This window comes from Phacochoerus africanus, chromosome 1 (genome assembly GCF_016906955.1).
Source record: "Phacochoerus africanus isolate WHEZ1 chromosome 1, ROS_Pafr_v1, whole genome shotgun sequence".
Taxonomy (NCBI): Eukaryota; Metazoa; Chordata; class Mammalia; order Artiodactyla; family Suidae; genus Phacochoerus; species Phacochoerus africanus.
The window spans coordinates 34,176,355-34,198,317 of NC_062544.1; positions in this window are offsets into that span (position 1 = coordinate 34,176,355).

Below are 21,963 nucleotides of genomic sequence, written 5' to 3' on the forward strand. Positions count from 1 at the left end.
TCAGAGAAATCTATATTCACATTTGTGAAATTCCTTCTTCTTTGTACACCATCCTACAGTCTGATACTCTACCCTGTAAGTTTCAATACCCCACAAACTTTGAAATCTATTTCCTTCGTCCAGTAAGACAGCTATTTTCTGTGTTGATTTTTCTCTCATGTGTTATCACTGTGAAAGTGCCCCCACACACAAAGCCACGGTGAATGTGGAGCTCACCTTTTTATTTCTCCTCTTTAAAAGATCACAGCCCTGTACTATCTATTTTCAAATGCGTGGGAAAAGTTGCTTCAAATATTTTATCCAGCTTTATATTTGTTAATGAAGAAAAGTGCTAATAATTTATCTGGCATGAATGGAACTATAAGACCATTACTAGAGGTAATAAACTTCTATTCCAAGTCGACAAAATACAAACACACACACACACACACACACACACACACACACACACATATACTTCAACGCTATCTTTCAACAGAAACTCTTAAATACCTAAAATTTTCCAATGTCTGAAATTTGGGACCTACACACTTCTAATTATTATAAAATTATACAATGGAGTTCTCATGATGCAGCATGGTGGGGATCTGGCATAGTCACTGAAGTGGATTGGGTCACTGCTCTGATGTGGGTTCAATCTCTGGCCCAGGAATTCCATACACCATGCCCCCAAAATAATTACATACACACTCCCAAAAAATAAGCATTTACTTATTATAAGGATTATTGCTTTGTTTTTGGAAGACAAAAAGAAGCAGAAAACCAAACTATACGTGGAAAGAAGGCTCCATGTGGCAGAGGACTACAGAAATTTGACCACTTCAATTGTTGTACCCATCTAAATTTTTTAGGTACATCATTATCACTTCTACACACATGAATCTCTGATAATCTTTAAAGAGACACTTAGTCCAGTCATTCAGTCAAAGTGCAACTTTTTTGGAGATCAGAATCTTTTATAGCTAAGGTGTTCGTATAACTTATTATTCAAACTGGGATGCATTGGAAGTTTTAATAACTATCCGAGGACAAGAGTCATACACCATGGCTAGGACACATGATGTTCATGAGGAAGTAGTCATAAAATGCTCTCCTGCCTGAAGCTGTGAAGAAAGGAAACTGCTTCTGATATTTTTTGAATGACTTGTATTCAGCATGTTATGAGAAAGTCTGTTCCTTTTCTCTTGGAAAGAAACAGTGGTCTGAGGAAGTATATAGATCCACTGGTTTCAAGTGGCCAGTTATCACTTCCCTCTGCTTTAGTACATATCCTGTAATATTTTAAAAGACACTTCACTATAAATTCAGATATTACCACTGTGTATATGCTGTCCATGTGTGTGAGGAGATAGATATACAGAGGGAGAGAGAGTGAAAAAGGAAAAAATATGTTTTGCCATTTTCTTTTTAATAGACCTATTAAGTTGTTTTCATCTTTCCTGTTGAAAGGTGGAGAAGTGGTGTTCAGGTTCTATTCAGATCAGTTACATCCGCTGTTTCATTGTCTTCTTTAAGGGCCCTTGTGTGATGTATTAAAGTAAAATCCTTTCTGCATTAAAGGCTGTTTACCTCATTATGATTAATGGGAATACTAATCAGCCAAAGGAGAAAGGAAGGATCATGAAGGGACTAAAATAAATAGTCTATTAAAGGGAACAACTTATCCTAGTTCTTGAAAAATGTTCTATCCATTCCTTTTTTAAAAAGGTTTGCCATGTAAAGCATCTTTAGCCCTCTACCCTTTAGTCCCTTGATTCTATTTAACTGTAATGGTACAGCTTGGTTTCCACTGATTTCTTTAACTGTGCTCAGAAAACATGACCATAGAATGTTCCATGCCATCAGGGTATTAAGGAGAAGGTATAATACTGTTATGACAAAAATAAAAACCTTATTTGCCTGTAGACCTGGCCAGATAGGAAGCATTTTTAAGAGAAATGAACAAATACCTTCTCTATTGTTTCTTCTTAATTAAATGGATAAGAATAGGTAAAATTCTTGGTATGGATAATGTAAGAAAATGATGATATATAATTGGCCTGTTTCTCTTAGTGGCTTCACTGGTCTGATGTCATACATGCATAAGTGAGCAGGAGATATTAAATAGAAAAAAAATTGCTGATGCAGTTTGGGCTGAGATAACATTTCATGCAGCAACAGAGATGCAGTGTAATGGTAAGAAGAGGCACTCCTCCAAAATTTTCAGAGTTCTGCAACAGACATTTGTTGGCAGTGTAGATATTAAAGAGCTGCAACTCCTTAAATTCTTGTACTATAGGGATGCATGATTACTAATCAAAGCGTAAATCACCATAACTTTATCAAGACAGTTTATGGGAATTCTGAACTTATAATCTGAATTTTCAGCAATCAAAAAGAGTGATAAAAGATTCTCCTTAGTCTAATAATTGTGATAAAAGAAGGTTATTCAGTTGACCTAAATCAGATATAAATTGGATGAAGCTGGAGGACTGTTCAGACTGAGGAGACGAAAGAGGAGAGATAATCAAGACTAGGACTAATACTTCCCTTGGCCTATGCTAGATAAACTTTTAAACTGTACCTTGTTGAGGAGAATTGGTGTGAAATACCAGTTACTGTCACAGCTGGTGGCGACTTCGTCCTTCTAATTGCCTGGGCCAAAAACCATGGAATTATTGCTGACTCTCAAATCTTACAACCAATCCATGAGGAAATCCTGTTGTCTCTCCTTTAAATTTATCCAGAACCTGATCAATTCTTACTACCACAACTGTTTCTAACCTACGCAAGCAACCACCATTTCTCACTCCTGTATAGCCTAGTTTCAATTCAACACCTGGAGCAATCATTTCACAACTGAGGAATACATCTTATCACTCATTTGCTCCAATCTCTGAAATGGCTCATTTCATTAAAAAAAAAAAAATCATGTAGCCTTCACATATCAGTGGAGAACAGGCCTAATCAGTCAATAATCCCACCATCCTACCAGCTCCATATTTATGCAGAAGACAGAACAGACCACTTCCCATATCTAAATGGTATGACTTTATGGAGTCAAAAAGTCTCCCTCACTTAAACACCCTCCTCTTGCTGATAAAAAATAGAAATTCAAACAAGGATATCTTTATGTCTGACTTTATGACTTTGATATTTGTTGAATAACAAATATATTTTAAAAGGGCAAAATGTATGATTTTATAAATTATCTGCATTTATGAGTATGTGAATTTCTCATATGCTTTTTGGCAGTAAATTTTGATAGAAAAATAACATGAGTGCTGTAGTAAGTAGAGAAGGAAATGGAAACTAATCTTATAGAAAAATAAATCAGAAGATACAGACCACAACTTTAGCTGCACCATAATTTTACCAAGGGTCAAAACTAAAAATGTACTAAAAATGTAATTGCTCTTTTAAAAATTCACTATCAAAAATAACAGTACATGCTTGTTACAATAATTCAATTAATACAAATATATACAGAAAAAGAAACTTCTACCTCTGTCTCTAATTCTATCCCCAACACCATCAAGATACATTATTTTAATAGTTTAGTATATATTTAAATTGAAAGTATGCCCCAACACTAACTGAGCTTAATTTTTTACAATTAGTTCTGTTGTACAGTTTACTTGGGTTAAGCTCATTTTTTAAAAAATCATCTGAATTTTTCTAGAATATTTGAAGGTAATTATTTTATTGAAAAGAAAGAAAAGACAATCCCAATGTAAAAGAACTTTTATTACACGTCTCACTAAGGCTGACAAACTAGCTCATTAAGTAATTTTTTGTTAAGTTTGAGATCTTTATCAAAGGTCAGACATTCTTTCAGAAAATGAGATGCTATTTCTCCAGTGGAAAATTGACAGAATTATGTTCCCTGTTGTTGCTTTTTTACATTGAAAATATACTTGGATAAATTAATAATTTCTGTGATTGTTTGATCCCTATTCACCGACAGTTTCTGTTCAGTGAGCACTCTTCATGCATTATCTTAAGTCCTAAAACAACCAGAGAGGTTGATGCTGGTTTTACAGATTACACACTTAAGGACTAGAAGTCACTCAAGGACTTTCCAAAATCCAGAAAAAGAATGTGTTCAAGCTAGAGTTTCTCTGATTTATAGGGAAGGGTTTACATAATATTACATTGATTCTAATTTTTTCAATCTTGTCTTCAAACTTTTGAAAAAATATATTTTAGACTAAAATCTTTCATATTTTTGCTAAAACAAATGGGAAACACATTTTTCTTTGATAAAATCTAAGAATAACCAAAGTAACAAAATCTTACAATCAACTCAGAACAATATAGCTTCATATATCCAAGCCCTAGTAAACCATACCTTTGGTTTCTTGGAACCATTTGAGAATATGGGAAAAGAAACAGAAATATAGAGAAAACATGGCTGGAACCTGTTCTAAAGCAAAGTCAGAAGACAAAGTGCTAGACCGAGATGCACTGGGAAATAAGCAGGCAGATATAGCTGAACTGTATATAGAAAAGGAAAAAAATATTTCACTTATCCAGAACAAGATGACAAATAATTTTTATCTTGTGTGAATACCATCTAATTGATAGTAGCCTCCTGGAGTGAGTGCTGAAAGGGATTCTAAGGCTCTCCTGAGTCTCAGCCAGAAAGTATTAGGAAGGCTATGACAAGTTAATTTGAGCATAAGTTAGAGACTGGCAACATATATTCTATGTATCTGCTATCTCTTGGCCAGGGGACAAAGATGAGATAGGGACTAATAATAATAATAACTAATAAGTAAGTCCTTGCTTTGCATCAAGCGCTTCATACACCCTTCAAATTCTCCAGGGTCCAATGAGGTTAACATTACAATCTACATTTTACAAATGAGGAAAATCACTCTTTGTGTGAAATTTTAAGAAAGAAGAGGAAAAAATGACTCTGTAATAGAAGGAAGGAAAGGCTGTGTGCAAATGACCTGCCCTACATATGAAAAATTTTTGAGTCAGCTATTGTCATTAGGAAGAACCTATGCACACTAACCTCTTCCTACTCCATTGCTTCCAGTGTTTCCAATGTTTCTTATACTTAAGTATCACAAATATTCAATGGTCTAATTTGTCTCATTCTTCAAGATGTGCCATTATGCTAATTATAACCTCTTTATAAATGGTGAATAATTTTTCCGTTGGGAAATTATTTTAGAGTTTGAAAGAAACTTTATTTGAACTCTCTGATTACTACTCTTAGACCACAAAGAGATAATTTTAAAACAATCCAAAAGAAAACATGCTAGCCCAGGAGTACAGAACTTAGCAACACACTCAGCTACAGAGATACTCAACTACTTCCAACTTAATCCACACCTTAGATTAGTCACTGCCTTCCTCTGGGCCTTCGTTATCCCACAGGGGCTGCACCATCCCCTCTAAGGTCGACATTAACGTCCGTATGCTGTGGTTTCTGTAAGTTCAAATGCAACTCTTACTAGAAAAAGTTAGAGAGTGCTTATCATGAATAACAGATAATGTTGGTGGGGAATAAAGAATAAATATTCTTTGCTTCATTTTTCAAATCATGTAAGATATTTTTTAGATATATCAGGCATCTACTAGCCTACAGACCCAGAGAATCAATGGGTACTTAGCACTGGCTCTAAGAAAGGCATTGTGTAGATGTGAGAGGAACTTAAAGTTGTATCAGGTAAAACTTCAGAACAATAACGGTGCTTAAGAAACTAAAACATAGAGAGAGAGTTAAAAAGAATTATAAGAGTTATAGAGGTAAGTCTCCATAGGAGGCAAAAGGAGGGTATGGGGGTGTGGAAACAGTAAAAGAAGTCTCCATGGATAGAGTCTTGTGAGCAGGCCTTCAAAGATAAGGAAGAAGGCGATCCAGAAGATGATCCACTGTGAGAAAAGGCAAGGAGGTGGGCAAAGGTAAAACATAAATGGAGAAAAGTAAGAACACTCATCTTGGCTGGGCTGAAAGGTCCCTGCAAGGGAGTAGTGGCAACTGACAGTGGAAAACAGCATGGAATCTGCAATCCCAAACAAAGGAGTTAAAGACTTTATTGTCTAAATCAAGTATTTGGGGGAAGGATAATACAAATGCTTTATATCTATAAGATTAATATGACAGCAGAATGTAAGGTGAATTGGACTGGGAATATCCCGGAGAGGAGAAGGTCGATTAGGAACTAATTCAGTGACCAACCAAGAACTAAAAGTGGCTGGATTAGCATCATTACCGGGAGAGCAGAAGAGAAGGGGAACACATGCAAAAACTAGTAATATTCATACTAGTTCATACCTATTGGGTGTTCACTATGCACACTGCACTGTGTAAGTAAATAACTCATTTAATATTCACACCAGTGCTATGAGGTAAGTTCTAATCTTTCAGTTTTACATATGCAGAAACTGAAGCACAGAAAGGTTAAAGTTTGCATACAATCACCCACAAAGGGATTCAGCCTCTGGTTCCAGAACCATATTTCTTTCTTTTTTTTTTCTGTCTTTTTGTCTTTTTAGGTCCGCACCCATGTATATGGAGGTTCCTAGGCCAGGGGTCCATTTGGAGCTCTAGCTGCCAGCCTACACCAGAGCCACAGCAACATGGGATCCAGGCCATGTCTGGAACCTATACCACAGCCCACAGCAACTCTGGATCCTTAACTCACTGAGCAAGGCCAGGGATCAAACCTGCATCCTTATGGATGCTAGTCGGGTTTGCTAACTGCTGAGCCATGATGGGAACTCCCCCAGAACCCTGTTTCTTAACAAATCTGGTACATTTCTTCCCTGCAGAATAAGATTGAAATAATATGATATTTATTGATGACGAGAGGCAAGAGAGAAGGAAGAATCATAGTTGATAGGGAGATTCTAAGCCTGGTTGTCAGAAGATGGAGAAGCAATTTTCCAAAAAATGGAGGAGGCAAGAGGCAGGGCAGGCTTGGAAGAAAGATTATGAATTTATGGCTTGTTGTTCTGAAATGGAAGCCATGAATGACGGTACAGTTGTAATAACAAACAAATAAAGGCCAGGAACTTGAGGAAAAGCTGAGGCAAGTGACACAGACTCATGAAGGTGAAAGTTGATGCCATGACATTCTCTAAGTAGAGAGTGCAATAGGTCAGGTCTCAGAGGAACATTTAAATGGAAAAGAAGAGGAATTGAACAATAGAATGGGTTAAAATCCAACATTTCCCACAAAGGGGAAAAACCTGGAGAACACATGATGTGAAATCAAGAAGAAACAGCTCCAGGAAAGAGCAAAAGAAGATGTCATTGGAATTAGGGAGGAGAAAGCAATAGAAAGCCACCTAGAAAGGCCCAGTGATCTCGAAAAAGCAACATCATTTCTGCAGGGACCTAGTTTATGAACAAGGACACAGAGAAAGCCTGATTGTCACTGAACATAACTCAAACTAAAAAGGCAGAAATGTGCAATCATTAACTAGATTCTTAATCTTTAGGGAGATACTGCTTGTATATATACAAAATAAGTAGATAAAATATGTACTAAGTGAAATAAACATTCCCAACTTACCTATAGCATTTGCTCAGCTCTTAAGGATTGCATGCATTACTAAATGATCAACTCCACCATCAAATAGTACTCCCATGACCTCACTGACTAAAGCATGCTGTGGACCTCTCAGCCCTGCCTGCCACTGCATGCACTCTTGCTCTGCAGATAAAACAGGTGAGGAATTCATTTTTGAATTCAGGAAGGGAAAACAGTTCCCACCCCAAGCCCCACTGTATGATGGCTAATTTTGCCATGGGAAGGTGTGTGACTTTAGGCCAGGTGAGCCAAGGATGTGGGCTCAATAACAGTCTCCTCCCAAGGTTTCCCTGAGCAGTCAAGCTGACCAGCCCTAGTCCTCTCACCTTTCAGCTGCAGGACCCAACTTATGCTGAACCAGTGATTAGGAGTGATGTGTCATCAGAGAAGGACACAGTACTGAAGTCTATTTTAAAGGAATGTAGAACTATATTTACAAGTCCAATTTCCCCTAATTCTCTGAAGTAACCCTGATATTTATGAGAATAGGCAGTGACACTCCATAACAACCTGTCTGCAGTCTGTATTTATGCTACTATCACATCATTTTCTTTTTTGATTATCTTATTGCCTTTTGTTTGTTTGGGTGTCAATAACAATGCCTAGGAAGACAACGGCATAAGCGACATATAATGCTAGAAGGGAGGAGAAATGTCAATGGTTAAAAAGAGATTCATGTTTAGAAACTGAAATAAATGCTAGTTACATAACTCCAAAGAAAGGGCCCTTGCTTAGGCAGCAGCCCTCTTCACTGCCTCTGCTCCCCTGCAGCCCTTCCAGGGCTGTCTTCTGGCTGGTAGAATTCAGTACAGGGAAGAACATAGTTGCCATTTGATAAGACATATTTAATTTTCAGTGGGGAAAATAATGGTCTTCACAATACTGCTCTTAATGTAAATATGTTATATATTTAATTCCAAACCACCTACTAATTTGCTTTCAACTGGTCTAATAATAATTATTGCTTAAAGCTATGGCAGTAAAACAGCTTCTGTGTTTTGAAAGGCTAATTTTGATGGCAGGTGTTTTTTATGCCTCTGTAATTTTCCTATAAAGATTATTATCATTTAATTGTAAATGATAGCTGCTTTGAGGATATTTTGGTTAATGATGATGGTTTGATTCATTATTGACGATTCAATTTCACTGTATTAATGACTCTACTCTGTTATATTTCCAAAAGACATCATCAAAATTCTTAATATCAGCTCACAATAGTTCACCCTGTCACAACTGTCAGCCATGAGGTAGTGTGTTTTCTTTGCAAAACACAAAGACAATTATCTTTTCCTTTTGGTCAAGAAATTCAAAAAATAAATAAATAAACAAAACATTTATGTGGCTTAAAATAGTATGTTTCTTTAGCTTCTAACTCAACTAGATATGCTTTGAAGACAACTAATTTAGACAAAGCGTTTGTTTGAAAGGTATTATTATCGTTAGAGAGGAATAGGAGTTCTCTATATTTTAAGGAAATAAATATGATGATAGCAATAGAACCCAAGCAATCCAAGACTTTTCCTGTTTTAAAAAGTAATCCCTATTTTCTTAGCTACTAAATTTTGCTATTTTCCCCAAACTGTACTATAGAGATAAAAGGAGCAGGCATAGTTACTTAAGCTTGAAATTCACACAATCTTTAGGTCAAAGATTCTGTAGATCATGTCAATCTACATTTGTTTTCCACTAGAGAGGGAGATGTTGATTACATCAAATTTAGGGACATTATGTCCTCTTGTGGAGCCTAACCCAAGAGAGGAAGAACATATGTAACTGCCTCTGTCCCAGCCCTACCTCTAATTTCTTAAAGACATGCAGCTGCAAGATCTTTGGCAAGTCCCTCAGCTTTTCCATGCCACAACTGCCTCATTAATAAAGCAGTGCTGACAATATGATCTGCTTTGGTGCAAACTAAATGATAAACCTTATGTTAAATTCTTTGGAGAGTAACTATCATGTACAAATTATTCAAATACTATAGGATATTTTATGCTCATTATTAAAGAACTGCATATTCTACTGGGTTTCTTCTCAGGCTCAGGCAGTTTACTGGGTGACAGAATGAAATACCATCTCCCTCCTCTAAGACTAATGTCAGCAGCTTGAGCCTAAAGCAGAATGCTTTTGCTTGATCCCCAAACTAAGAATCATTTTTATATTTCAAATGGTTATAAAGAAAAACAAATAATAATGCAACAAATAATTGTTAGGCTCTCAAATTCTAAAATATTTACAATGTGGCCCTTTAGAGAACATATTTGCCAAGTGCTGCTCTGGAAGGGCTCTCGGTCTAGTGAGGGTGCTAGTGAGTACTATGGTAAAAGTTTAAAAAGGAACAGAAATGTCCTGGTGAGGAAACACAGGGCTATTAATCTTTCCAGGGACAGTGGGCAGAATATCACAGAAGGCTCTACAAAGAGGTTACATTAGAACCAGGACATACAGACTTGCAGAATAGGTGCGATCTTAACAGCCTAAGAAGGGAAAGTGGTATGAATAAAAACATGATCAAAACAGTAGAATTCCCATCACAGTTCCCATCACAGCTCAGTGGTAACAAACCCAAACAGTGTCCATGAAGATGCAGATTCAATCCCTGACCTCATGGGTTATAAGATCTGGCATTGCCATGAGCTGTGGTGTAGGTCACAGACGTGGCTTGAATATGGTGTTACTGTGGGTGTGGCATAGGCCAGCAGGTGTAGCTCTAATTCAACCCCTAGCTTGGGAACTTCCATATGCCACAGGTGTGACCATAGAAAATACATACATACATACATACATACATACATACATACATACACACACACCAGCTACAAAACAGTAAGATGGTGTATTCTAGGAACTGTGGTTCAATGTGGTTAATTACAGAGTATGTATGTGTACAGAAGGTGGGGTGGGGAAAGGAAGAATGAATGGCCTATAATGAGTGTGGAAAGAGTTATAATGTAAAGGGCTTTAGACACTCTACTAAAGATTAGAACTTTGATTTGAAGGTAAAAAGTCATCACCAAAAGTTTCTAAGTAAGAGAATGACAAAAATTAGACCAAAGATTCAGAACAATAATTCAGGCAATAATTTAAAAAAATAATTATAAAGAAACTTTGGCTTTGGGCTCAGATGGAATAACAGTAACCAGATTTAACCTTCTGCCTGAAACAACTGAAAAAGCTAGACAAGATATACAAAACAAGGTTGACAACAAGCAGTGCCAGACACTGACTTCTGAGAAGGGGCAAAAATTAACTGAGCCCTATGACTGCCAGATTCCTGTATGGAAAGAGGTTTTAACCTTCAGCAGAGAAAGAGGGAAATGTAGTTCATAATGATGAGTAAAACCAATCAATAGAAACAAAATGACAAAGACAAAAGAACTGCCACAAAAGGACACTAAAAGTTATAACTACATTCCAAATGTCCAAATGTCAAAGTAGATATATATTTGAGTATGTTAATAGAAAAGTAAAAGATATTTTTCAATGCCAAATTTGAACTCTGTAGACAAAAAAAAAGTCTAAGATGAAAAATAAACTGGATAGGATTAACAGAAGCCTAGACAGTACTGAAAAAAGTACAATGAACCTAAAAATATAGTAATAAAAACCATCCAAAATGACACATAGAGAGAAAAAAGTGCCCCACCAACCTGAATTGAGTATTAGTAAACCAGAGGAGAATGTCAAGCTTCCTGATATTTATGCATTGAGTTCCTAAAGGAAAGAAAAAAGAGGATGGATAGAAAAAGTTTTTGAAGAAATAATGGACAAAATTTCCCAAAATGTATATAAAACCTAAAGCTACAGATTCAAGGAGATAAATTGACCCCAGGCATAAGAAACATGCATGCAATAACACCAACTGATTAAAAAGCAGTGATAAATAGAAAATCAGAAATGAAGTGGGGTGGGAAGTGGGGGAGATGGTACATACAGAAAAACAAAGAAAAAACAACATTGAGGTTTTTCTTGGAAATAATGTAAGGCAGAAGAGATTGAGCAACATCTTTAAAGAAATGAAAGAAAAGACCTAGAATTTTATACCCAGATAAAATAGATTTCCAAACCCAGATTAAATACAGACTTATTCATAACATAACAAAAGCTTAAGAATTCATAGACAGCAGACCTGTATTACAAAAAAATATTAAAAGGAGGTCCTCTGGGCAGAAGAAAAGTAATACCATGTGGAAATGTGAATCTACCAAAAGAATATAGAACTGAAAATATTTTTTTTCAATTTTTTAAATAGTTTAAAAATATAATTGACTAATTAAGGCAAAAACAATAACAATGTGTTATAGGGTTTATAATATACATAGAAATAAAAGATAAGAAATCAATAGCAAATTAGAAATAGAAAGAGAATTCTTCAACCTGATAAAAGACAGCTGCAAAAGCTACAGCTAACATTATATTTAACAATCAAAGACTGGCATCAAGAAGAAGGCAACAATGACCTTTCTCATCCCTGGTATTCAACATTGCACTGGAATGTCTAGCAAAGGCAATAAAGCAAAATAAAGAAAAATGAATTCTAATTAGAAAGGAAGAAATAATTATGCTGAGTGAAAGAAGTCAGAAAGAGAATATTCTACTCACACCAAATTCTAAGTAATGCAAACATCTATAGTAACAGAAAGTAGACCAGTGATTGACTGGGAATAGAGCTATGTGAGGTGGGGAGTGAGGGGGAGATTACAGTGAATACATAGAACCTTTTGAGCATGAACATACGTTCATGATCTTTAAGCAATGATGGTTTCAAAAGTCTTCAAACTGTATACTTTAAATATGTGCAATTTTCTTCTGTCAATAACATCTCAGTAAATCTGAAAAAAAAAGTGATGTTTAGGGTTGAGATGCCGAGGCAAGGACTTATAAAGGCAATAATGACAATAGGCAAGTGGAGAAATGACTAAAAGGTGACTTTGGGAAGGAAGAGAATAAATAAATGTAAGGTATGCTTCTGAAGTGGAATGGACAACTGAGCAACTGGGTGTATGATGCAACCATCAACAGCAATAAAGAGAACAGAAGGAACATGTGGTTGAAGGGAAAACATAATGATTTGAGTCTTAAACATGTCCTGTGAGCATCTAATTGCAAACTGAAGAAATAGTTGCACATATAGTGCTTGGTTTCAGAAGAGAGGTCTTGGTTGGTAATATATATTTGGGAAACATAAGCATATATGGTATAATATTTAGGCTAAAGGACTGGGTGAGCATACCCAAGGAAAGTCCTTAGGTTAAGAAAGAAATAATAAAGTAGAGCCTTGGAGAATACAAATTTTAAGAGAAGAGCAAGGCTTTGTTCTCTGAGAGTCTCAGCCCTCATTGTATCATCTTATATTCTAATCTGAATTTTCTAATTAGGTCGGATAAAAATAAACCAGGAGGAGTTCCCACTGTGTTGCAATGGGATCAGTGGCATCTTGGGTGCATTGGGATGCAGGTTGGATCCCCAGCCCAGTGCAGTGGGTTAAGGATCCAGCACTGCCATAGTGTGGCTTAGGTTGCACCTGCAGCTCAGATCTGATCCCTGGCCTGGGAGCTCCATGTGCCATAGGGCAGCCAAAAAATGGAAAAACAAACAAAGAACCCCAGGATTTTCAGCAACTAGAGATGCATTTGTCTTATAAGATGTATACTTATAATTTCAACTCGATCTTGAGCCAAAGCAAGAACTGTTTCCTCAGTTCTCAAGTGGCCATACAAAATACATACTTAGCATTTCTTAAGGTACACATCAAACCTACATTTTCCTATGTTTGGTAAGAGATAATAGAAAACTGGGATAAGTGGGAATGGAAGGACAACTGGAGTGAGTCTTAGAAGACAACCATCCTTACCCTGGAAAGTATATCTCTAGCTTCCATCACATGTACTGAAATAAGATTTCAATAAATATGAAAAAAATTATTATGCTTTGTTCTCCTTAAGATAATGAAAAATACATTTCCACTCTAAATCCCTCTGTGCTTACCAGAAAAAAACAAAAGTGGCTGAACTGTTAGTTGTTCATTATTGACGAAGCAGATAGAGATTAACTCCCTTTACCTAAAATGAAATTGCCAGGCTACTACAACTTCTCTCCTCCTCCCACCCCAGCCTCAGTTGCTGTATGTGCCTAGGGAAAACAACACTGTTCACATAATTACTATCTCTAATTGCAAAAATTTATATTTTGATTTCTAAGAAAAAATATTTCAAAGAGCCAAAGATTTTTTTAATTTACATTTAATTTAATTTAATTTTTATTTTTATTTTTATTTTTAGGGCTGCACCCTTGGCATATGGAAATTCTAGGACTAGGGGTTGAATCAGAGCTGCAGCTTCAAGCCTACACCACAGCAAGCAACTATGAGGCAGGATCCAAGACTTATCTGCAACATACACCACATGTTGCAGCAATACCTGATCCTTAACTCACTGAGCAAGGCCAGGGATCAAACCTGCCTCTTCTGCAGAGACTAGTCAGGTTCCTAACCCACCGAGCCTCAGCAGTAATTCCCAAAGCTCCTCTATTCTTTTCTCAGTTCAATTAATCCAAACATCTCATTCCTGGAAACATCAGAAATGAAATGTTAATGGCAGCATTATTCACATTTGCCAAGATATATAAGAAACCTAAACGTCTATCAACAGAAGAATGAATTTTAAAAATATAGTAAAGATATACAATGGAATACTACTCATCCATAAAAAAGGATGAGATTTTGCCATATGTAGTAACATAGACGGACTTGAGGGACAGTATACAGGAGAAATAAGTCAGAGAAAGACCAATATTGTACAATATCACTTATATGTGGACTCTAAAAAATACAGCAAAGTAGTAAATATAACCAAAAAGACACAGACTCACAAATATAGAGAACAAACTATGGTCACCGGTGGAGAGGGGAAGAGCAAATAGGGCTGGGAGAGTGGGAGGTACAAATTTTTGGGTATAAGACAGGCTACAGGATGTATTGCACAACACAGGGAAAATAGCCAACATTTTGTAATAATTGTAAATAGAATATAACCTTCAAAGATCGTATTCTAAAAAAATACTTCAAAAATATTTTAAAAATGGAGAAAAAGGTACCTTCCTTCACTGCTTGTGGGACTATTAGTTGGTACAACCACTATGGAAAACAGTATGGAGGTACCTCAGAAAACTAAATATAGAACTACAATATGATCCCACAATCCCACTGCTGGGCATATATCCAGACAAAACTTTCATTGAAAAAGATATATACACCCCTATGTTCACTGCAGCACTATTCACAATAGCCAAGACATGGAAACAATCTAAATGTCCATCAACAGATGAATGGATTAAGAAGATGTGGTACATATATACAGTGGAATATTACTCAGCCATAAAAAGACAAACGTGCCATTTGCAGCAACATGGATGGAATTAGAGATTTTCATACTAAGTGAAGTACACCAGAAAAAAGAAAAGAAAAATACCACATGATATCACCTATTTGTGGAATCTAAAATGTGAACAGACAATGCTATCTTAAAAAAAAGCAGATCATAGCCAAGGAGAACAGATTTGGGGTTCCTGGGGAGGAAAAGGAGGGAGTGGGATAGATGGGCATTTTGGGGGGGTTGGATGCAAAATGTTATATTTGGAATGGATGAGCAATGGGGCCCTACTGTACAGCACAGGGAAATGTATGTGATTGGGTCACTTTGCTATACAACAGAACTTGAAAAACACTGTAAATAAACTATACTTTAGTAAAATAAAAACTTTAAAAAAAATTTTTTAGTTTTTTTAAAAAGAGGTAATTTGGACACAAAGGCACACATACAAGGAGAATGTACTGTGAAGATGAAGGCAGAGATCAAAGTGATGCCTCTACAAGCCCAGGAACACCAAGGATTATCATCAAGCCACCAGAAGCTAGGAGAGAGCCTTGAAAAAGATCCTTCCTCACAGCCCTCAGAGGAAGAAACCAACTCTACCAATAACTTGATCTCAGATTTATAGCTTCCAGAACTGAGACAATAAATTTCTGTTATTTAAATCAAAACAAAACAAAACAAAAAATGATTAGAATGCAAAATGAGGAGTTATGACAGAAGCATCCTTTCCTGAATTCCCTTACAAGCCAGTAAGTGCCTAGGCAATATTTTGACTTAAAGAGAGAAAAAAAGATTGCAGGCAGATAAGGTTGTATCTCATGCTCTGACATTTAACATGATCATTTTTTTTTCATCCCTTCAGATGTAAACCAAATTCAAACTCATTAAACTATCAATTCATCAGACTCTTATGTAGATTTATAACACTTGAAGTTTTTTTTTTTTATTTGTTTTCTTGACTCACACCCTGAACTGCAAATTATCCCTGGTCAACACAGATATCTAAGTGCTTCTAGTTTGGATACAAGCAGAAAACAATAAAACTTCAGGTAGATAAAATAGAAAAAAAAATCCAAATCCTACTGCATAGATATACAGATAGAACTCCCACAAGGACTTCCAATAGGAAGATAAACTAGTGGTTCTCAAGGAATTCCTCCTGTGGTTATTGTGGCTGGTCTTAACAGTAACTATTGACTGTAATTTTCAGGTCACAGACAAGATATGGTATGGTAAAATCATTATTCTCATAAAAGGATGTGTTACTTGCTAACACCAGCAGAAAACAACCTCATTTACTTTGTTTTTAATCATCTGAGATATACTGTATGCAAGAAAAACAATTTAACTGAACACTGTGATACAAAGGTAGATGAAAAGAACTAGCAAGGGCAATTAGAACCCAAGATCCAACTTTGAGTGCAGAAGGAATAAGCATCTTAACCTCAGTCTTTTAAAGATTTGTTCGTCAAGGTTTTAACTTAATATGTTCATCAGACTTTTTATTCACGTAGGCTTTTTTGAGTTTTGAAATTTTTATTAGCTTTCTTTCATTGCCTCTAGCATTAAGTTTTCTTTCTTATGTGTTCACTTTCCTTTAGCTTTCACCTGTTTTAAAAGAACTAATAGTACTTGGACCTCCTAAACAATAATCCTCAAAGAGATCCGGCACTCAGTTTTGTTTAAAATACAATCAGAAGGGAGAGAAAGAGAAGTCTAGAACAGCTACTATTTTATATATATATATATAAAGTATCATTTGTATGTTAATAGGTATGCATTCCAACATGTAATTCAAAAGAATGGAAATACTCTAAAGACCCACCCACTTGAGGAAATAAATAACAATAATCCATTAAAAAGTAAATAGAACATTACTGGTATACACCAAAGTGGCCAGAAGAATATATTTACAAACTTTGTAGTTACATTAAGAAGATTTACACCAAGACTAGAAGCAAGAGCATCTTAGTTTTTCTCAGGTTACCAATGGCCTTCTTGCTCATGGAGACATTTATCACCACTGCTGAATAAACATTTTCTAACGCCCTATTAAGCTCACAAGTGACATGATGGTGAATAGAAAAGATGTCATGTATTCAAACCTTCTCTGAGGAAAGGTAAAAATAGGAGCATCCAGATCAAGCATGCTCAACAGTTACCACAATACATCCAGCAAAATATATTCTACCTGGTTCCATGAGCAAGGCAGGCAACTTTTAACATGCTATCATTTAGGGTTATCCATAAGGCTTCATTTTCCTAGAATAACTAATCTCCTACCAATTTAGAGTTCTGCTTAGCTCTGATTAAGCCTAAAATTTGAGTCATTTGAAGCAAGAATAGATTAAACAGCAAAGACAATGATATTGTTTTGAGAATGCTTCTTTTGCAATGCAGATAGTACTTAGGAGCAGAGGAGAAGGGTCTTATCCTGTTATCCAAGATCAAGGTTCTGAGATTGTTTGGGGTTATAAGCACAACAACAACAACAAAAAAAAAAAAAAAAAAAACCCAAAGATACTACCACCTTAATCAGTTAGAAAACTTATGTACTTATATAAAGAAGTATAACTATAAGGATGCTCTAAACACATATCGTGATATTTGGTCTTTGTCCTCAATTGCTGGCACAAAGCTCCTAAAACCCTGAAAATTTGCTGGGTGATAGGAGAACATTTTGCTCCTCATCATAATAAACCACTTTTTAATCACGCCTGAAGTAACGGGGTGACTGAGGGTGGGGCCTCTAGATAAGGTCATGAGGGGCTGGTCACCAGAAAGAACAAGTGTCTAGAGGGTGGAACTTTCAGCCCTACCCACCAGCCTCTGAAGAGGATGCAAGGCTGGAAATCAAGCTCTTTAAAAACCCTTGAATAATGAGATTTGATGAACTTCTGAGTTGGTGACTGGGAGGATCTCATGCCCAGAAAGGGAAGGAAGCTCTGCAAACCCCTCTTCCCACAGCTTGACCAATATATCTCTTCTACTTGTCATTCCTGAATTGTACCCTTTATAACAAGCCTTTAAAAGTTAGTAAAGTGCTTTCCTGTGTTCTGTTAGAGATTTTAGCAAATTATTGAACCTGAAGAAAAGGTTGTGGGAACCCTTTGATTTAAAGCCATTTTGTCTGAAGTCTTCTAAATTAACCTTTCCAATATCCAAAACAATGAATGTCTTATTGTTCATTGAATCAACTACTAAAAAAATGTAAGTTATATGCTTTCTTGAAGAAATAAAAAAGAAAAGAACAAAGAATGCAGTTCTCCTGAGGGAAACTCTCTGGGGTAATTCTCTTACCATTTATTCTTAATACCATATGACATTTACATTTAATACAGATCATCAATGCAGAAGCAAATGACTTCTGAAGACAAGTGTTAGAAAAGGATTCATAATGTATTCTTCCCAACTACCACTAAATTTTTGCATGCTATATGTTAAAACATGAAATTATAATAGCATAATAATTAAGATGTGTAACCCAAGCTTTTACCTCCACAGGAAGACTTTTCATCATTTTAATATGAGAAAACAGTTTTTAAGTATTTCCTATGCATAGCTCTTCTCTGACACATGAGAGTATATAAGTAGTTTAAGTTTAGGCAAGTAGGGACAGACTACAGTATATTCTTTCAGTGGAATAATTTTATGGGTTCTGACCTTCAATAACATGTGTATTTAATGCCAACTATTGAGCCCTCAAATTTACATTGTTATATCTATTAATGGTTTCACTAAATTACAAGTTTCTTGACAGATTTTATCCCTGCCCCACCCTCTCTCCCAAGCTAGCTATTTTTTTTCCTCCTTATAAACCTTGCCCATAGTAGGTGCTCAGCATAAAATGAATAAGAACTCTACCTTTGCAGAAAGCCACAGGTTTTATATGACTTGTGGTCAAAATTTTTATTTGTAAACTTGAAATTTGAGTCAATTTTTCCCCTTAAAAGAAATGTTAGAGACAGTAGTAAGGTTTCTAGAATAGTATATAAAAGTTTCTTTAACAAATAATGAGGCTAATATGGTTTACATTTATAATGAAAAGCAGTAGAAAATGATACTAATAGAAGGCTGCAATGATTGCTTGAGAAGTTTATGATTTCAAATCATAGAGTGCCCATGAAAAGCAAACATATCCAGTATTCATCATGGCAAGGTGTGCCTCCACAATTAAAAGCACTGTAGCCAAAAAACATCAAGCCATGCCCAAAATGCCACTGCATTTCACAATAACTAGAGTCCAAAAAATTATTGCTCTGTTTTTTTCTATGTTGGCACTTGTTAAAAAATTATACCAGCACACCAGCATTTTTCTAAAGAACATGATACAGAAATACTAGTTCAAATAAAAAATATTTTTTCATTTTGTTTGACTCATTTGTCACAAAAAATTTTACATTCCAGTTACATTGGAGAAAGGGAAAGATGATAGGGAATGGATCAAGATTAGGACACTGTACAATTTATCAATTAATGAGGTCAATATTTTTCAAAGTATTGGTACACTAGAGATTGGGGACAAGATGGTGGAATAGAAGAACTTGATCTCACCTCCTCTTACAAAAACATCAAAATCACAACTAATTGCTGAACAATCACCAGCAAAAAAAAAAAAAGAACATACCAAAAAATATTAATTTTACATCAAAGGCAAAGAAGAATCCACAACAAGATTGTAGGAGGGGTGCTTTTGCGACTTAAGAAAATCCAATATCTGCCAGGTGGCTGACATACAAACTGGAAAATAATTATATCAAGAGGTTCTCCCACATCAGGCTCTCCAGGGGGTCTGGTATCAGGAGGAGGAGCCTCCAGAGAATTTGGCTTTGAAAGCCAGGGGGACTTGGGTAAAGGAGATCCACAGACTAGGAGAAATAGAGACTTCACTCTTGCATACAAGGTGCACACAAGGTTTCACATGCACTGGGACCCAGAGCAAAGCAGTGACTTCATAGGAGCCTGGGCAAGACCTATCTGTGGGTATTGAGGGTCTTATGGAGGGGGGTGTCAGCTGTGGTTCACTGTGAAGACAAGAACACTAGAGGTAGAGGCCTTGGATAATATTTATTGGTGTGAGCTCTTCTGGAGGTCACCATTTTGGACAGAGGTCTGGCCCCATCCAACAGCCTGCAGGCTCCAGTGCTGGCATACCTCAGGACAAAAAACCAACAGGGTGGAAATACAGCCCCACTCATCACCAGACAGGCTTCTTATAGTTGTCCTGAGCCCATAGTCACCTCTAAATATACCCCTAAACAAGGCTCTGCCCACCAGAGAGACAATGCACCACCCCACACACCAAAGGGCAGGCACCAGTCCCTCCCACCAGGAAGTATGCCCAAGCCTCTGGACCAAAATCATCCACCAGGGGGAAGACACCAGAAGCAAAAGGAACTATAATCCTGCAGCCTGTGGAACTGAGACCACCAACACAAAAAGTTAGACAAAATGAGATGGCAGAGAAATATGTTCCTTACTAAGGAAGAAGAAAAAAAAACCTAGAAGAACAACTAAGTAAAGTGGAGATAGGCAATCTACCTGAAAAATAATACAGAGTAATTATAGTAAAGATGATCCAAGATCTTGGAAAAAGAATGGTGGCACAGACCAAGAAGATATAAGAAATGTTTTAAAATGAGCTAGAAATTTAAACAACAAACAGAGATGAACAATACGATGACTGAAATGAAAAATACATCAGAAGTAATTAATAGCAGGATAAATCAGTAGAACAACTAAGTGCACTGAAAGATAGTTTGGTAGAAATGACTGCTGTGAAGTGGAATAAAGAAAAAAGAATGAAAAGAAATTAGGACAGTCTAAGACACTTCTGGGACAATATTCAACACATCATTATTCTCATTATAAGGGTCCCAGAAGGAGAAGAGAGAGAGAAAGCACCTGATAAAATATTTGAGGAGATAATAGCTGAAAATTTCCCCAACATGGGAAAGGAAACAGTCACCCAATTCCAGGAAGAGCAGAGTGCCAGGCAGGATAAATCAAAAGAGGAACACACCGAGATACATATTAATAAAATTGATGAAAATTAAAAACAAAGAGAAAACATTAAAAGCAACAAGTAAAAGGAAACAAATAATATACAAGAGAAGCCTCAGAAGGTTATCAGCTGATTTTTCAGCAGACTCTCTGCAAGCCAAAAGTGATTGGCAGGAAACAATTAAAATCATTAAGGGGGAAAATTTACAACCCAGAATACTCTAACCAGCAAGGCTCTCATTCAAGTTTGAGAGAAATCAGAAGTTTACAGACAAACAAAAGCTAAGAGTCTTCAGCACCACCAAACTAGCTCTACTAAAAATCCTAAAGGAATATCTCTCTGTGGAAAAGAAAAGGCCACAACTAGAAACAGGAAAATTACAAGTGGGAAAGCCCATCAGTAAAGGCAAACATAGAGTAAAGGTAGGATATCATCCACATACAAATGTGATATCAAAACCAGCAATCATGAGAAGAGATTACAAATGCAGGATATTAGAAATGCATTTTAAATTAAGAGACAAGCTACTTAAAGCAATCATGTGTGTGTGCGTGTGTGCGCACGCACACACACACACACACACACACACACACACACACGCACACACACACACACACACATAGACTTCTATATCAAAGCTTCATGGTAATCACAAACCAAAAATCTACAACAGACACAGTCATAAAAAAGAAAAAGGAATCCAAACACAACACTAAAGGCAGTCATCAAGTAACAAAAAAAGAAAAAAGAGAGAGAGAAAGAGAAGAAAAAAACTTACAAAACAAACTCAAAACAATTAACAAAATGGCACACCTATTGATAAATACCTTAAATGTAAATGGATTAAATGTTCCAACCAAAAGACATAGACTGTCTGAATGGATACAAAAACAAGACCCATATATATGCTGTCTACAAGTGACCCGTTTCAGATCTAGGGACACATATAGGCTAAAACTGAGGGAATGGAAGAAGGCATTCTGTGCAAATAGAAATTAAAAGAAAGCTGGAGTAGCAATAGTCAAATCAGACAAAACTGAGTTTAAAATAAATACTG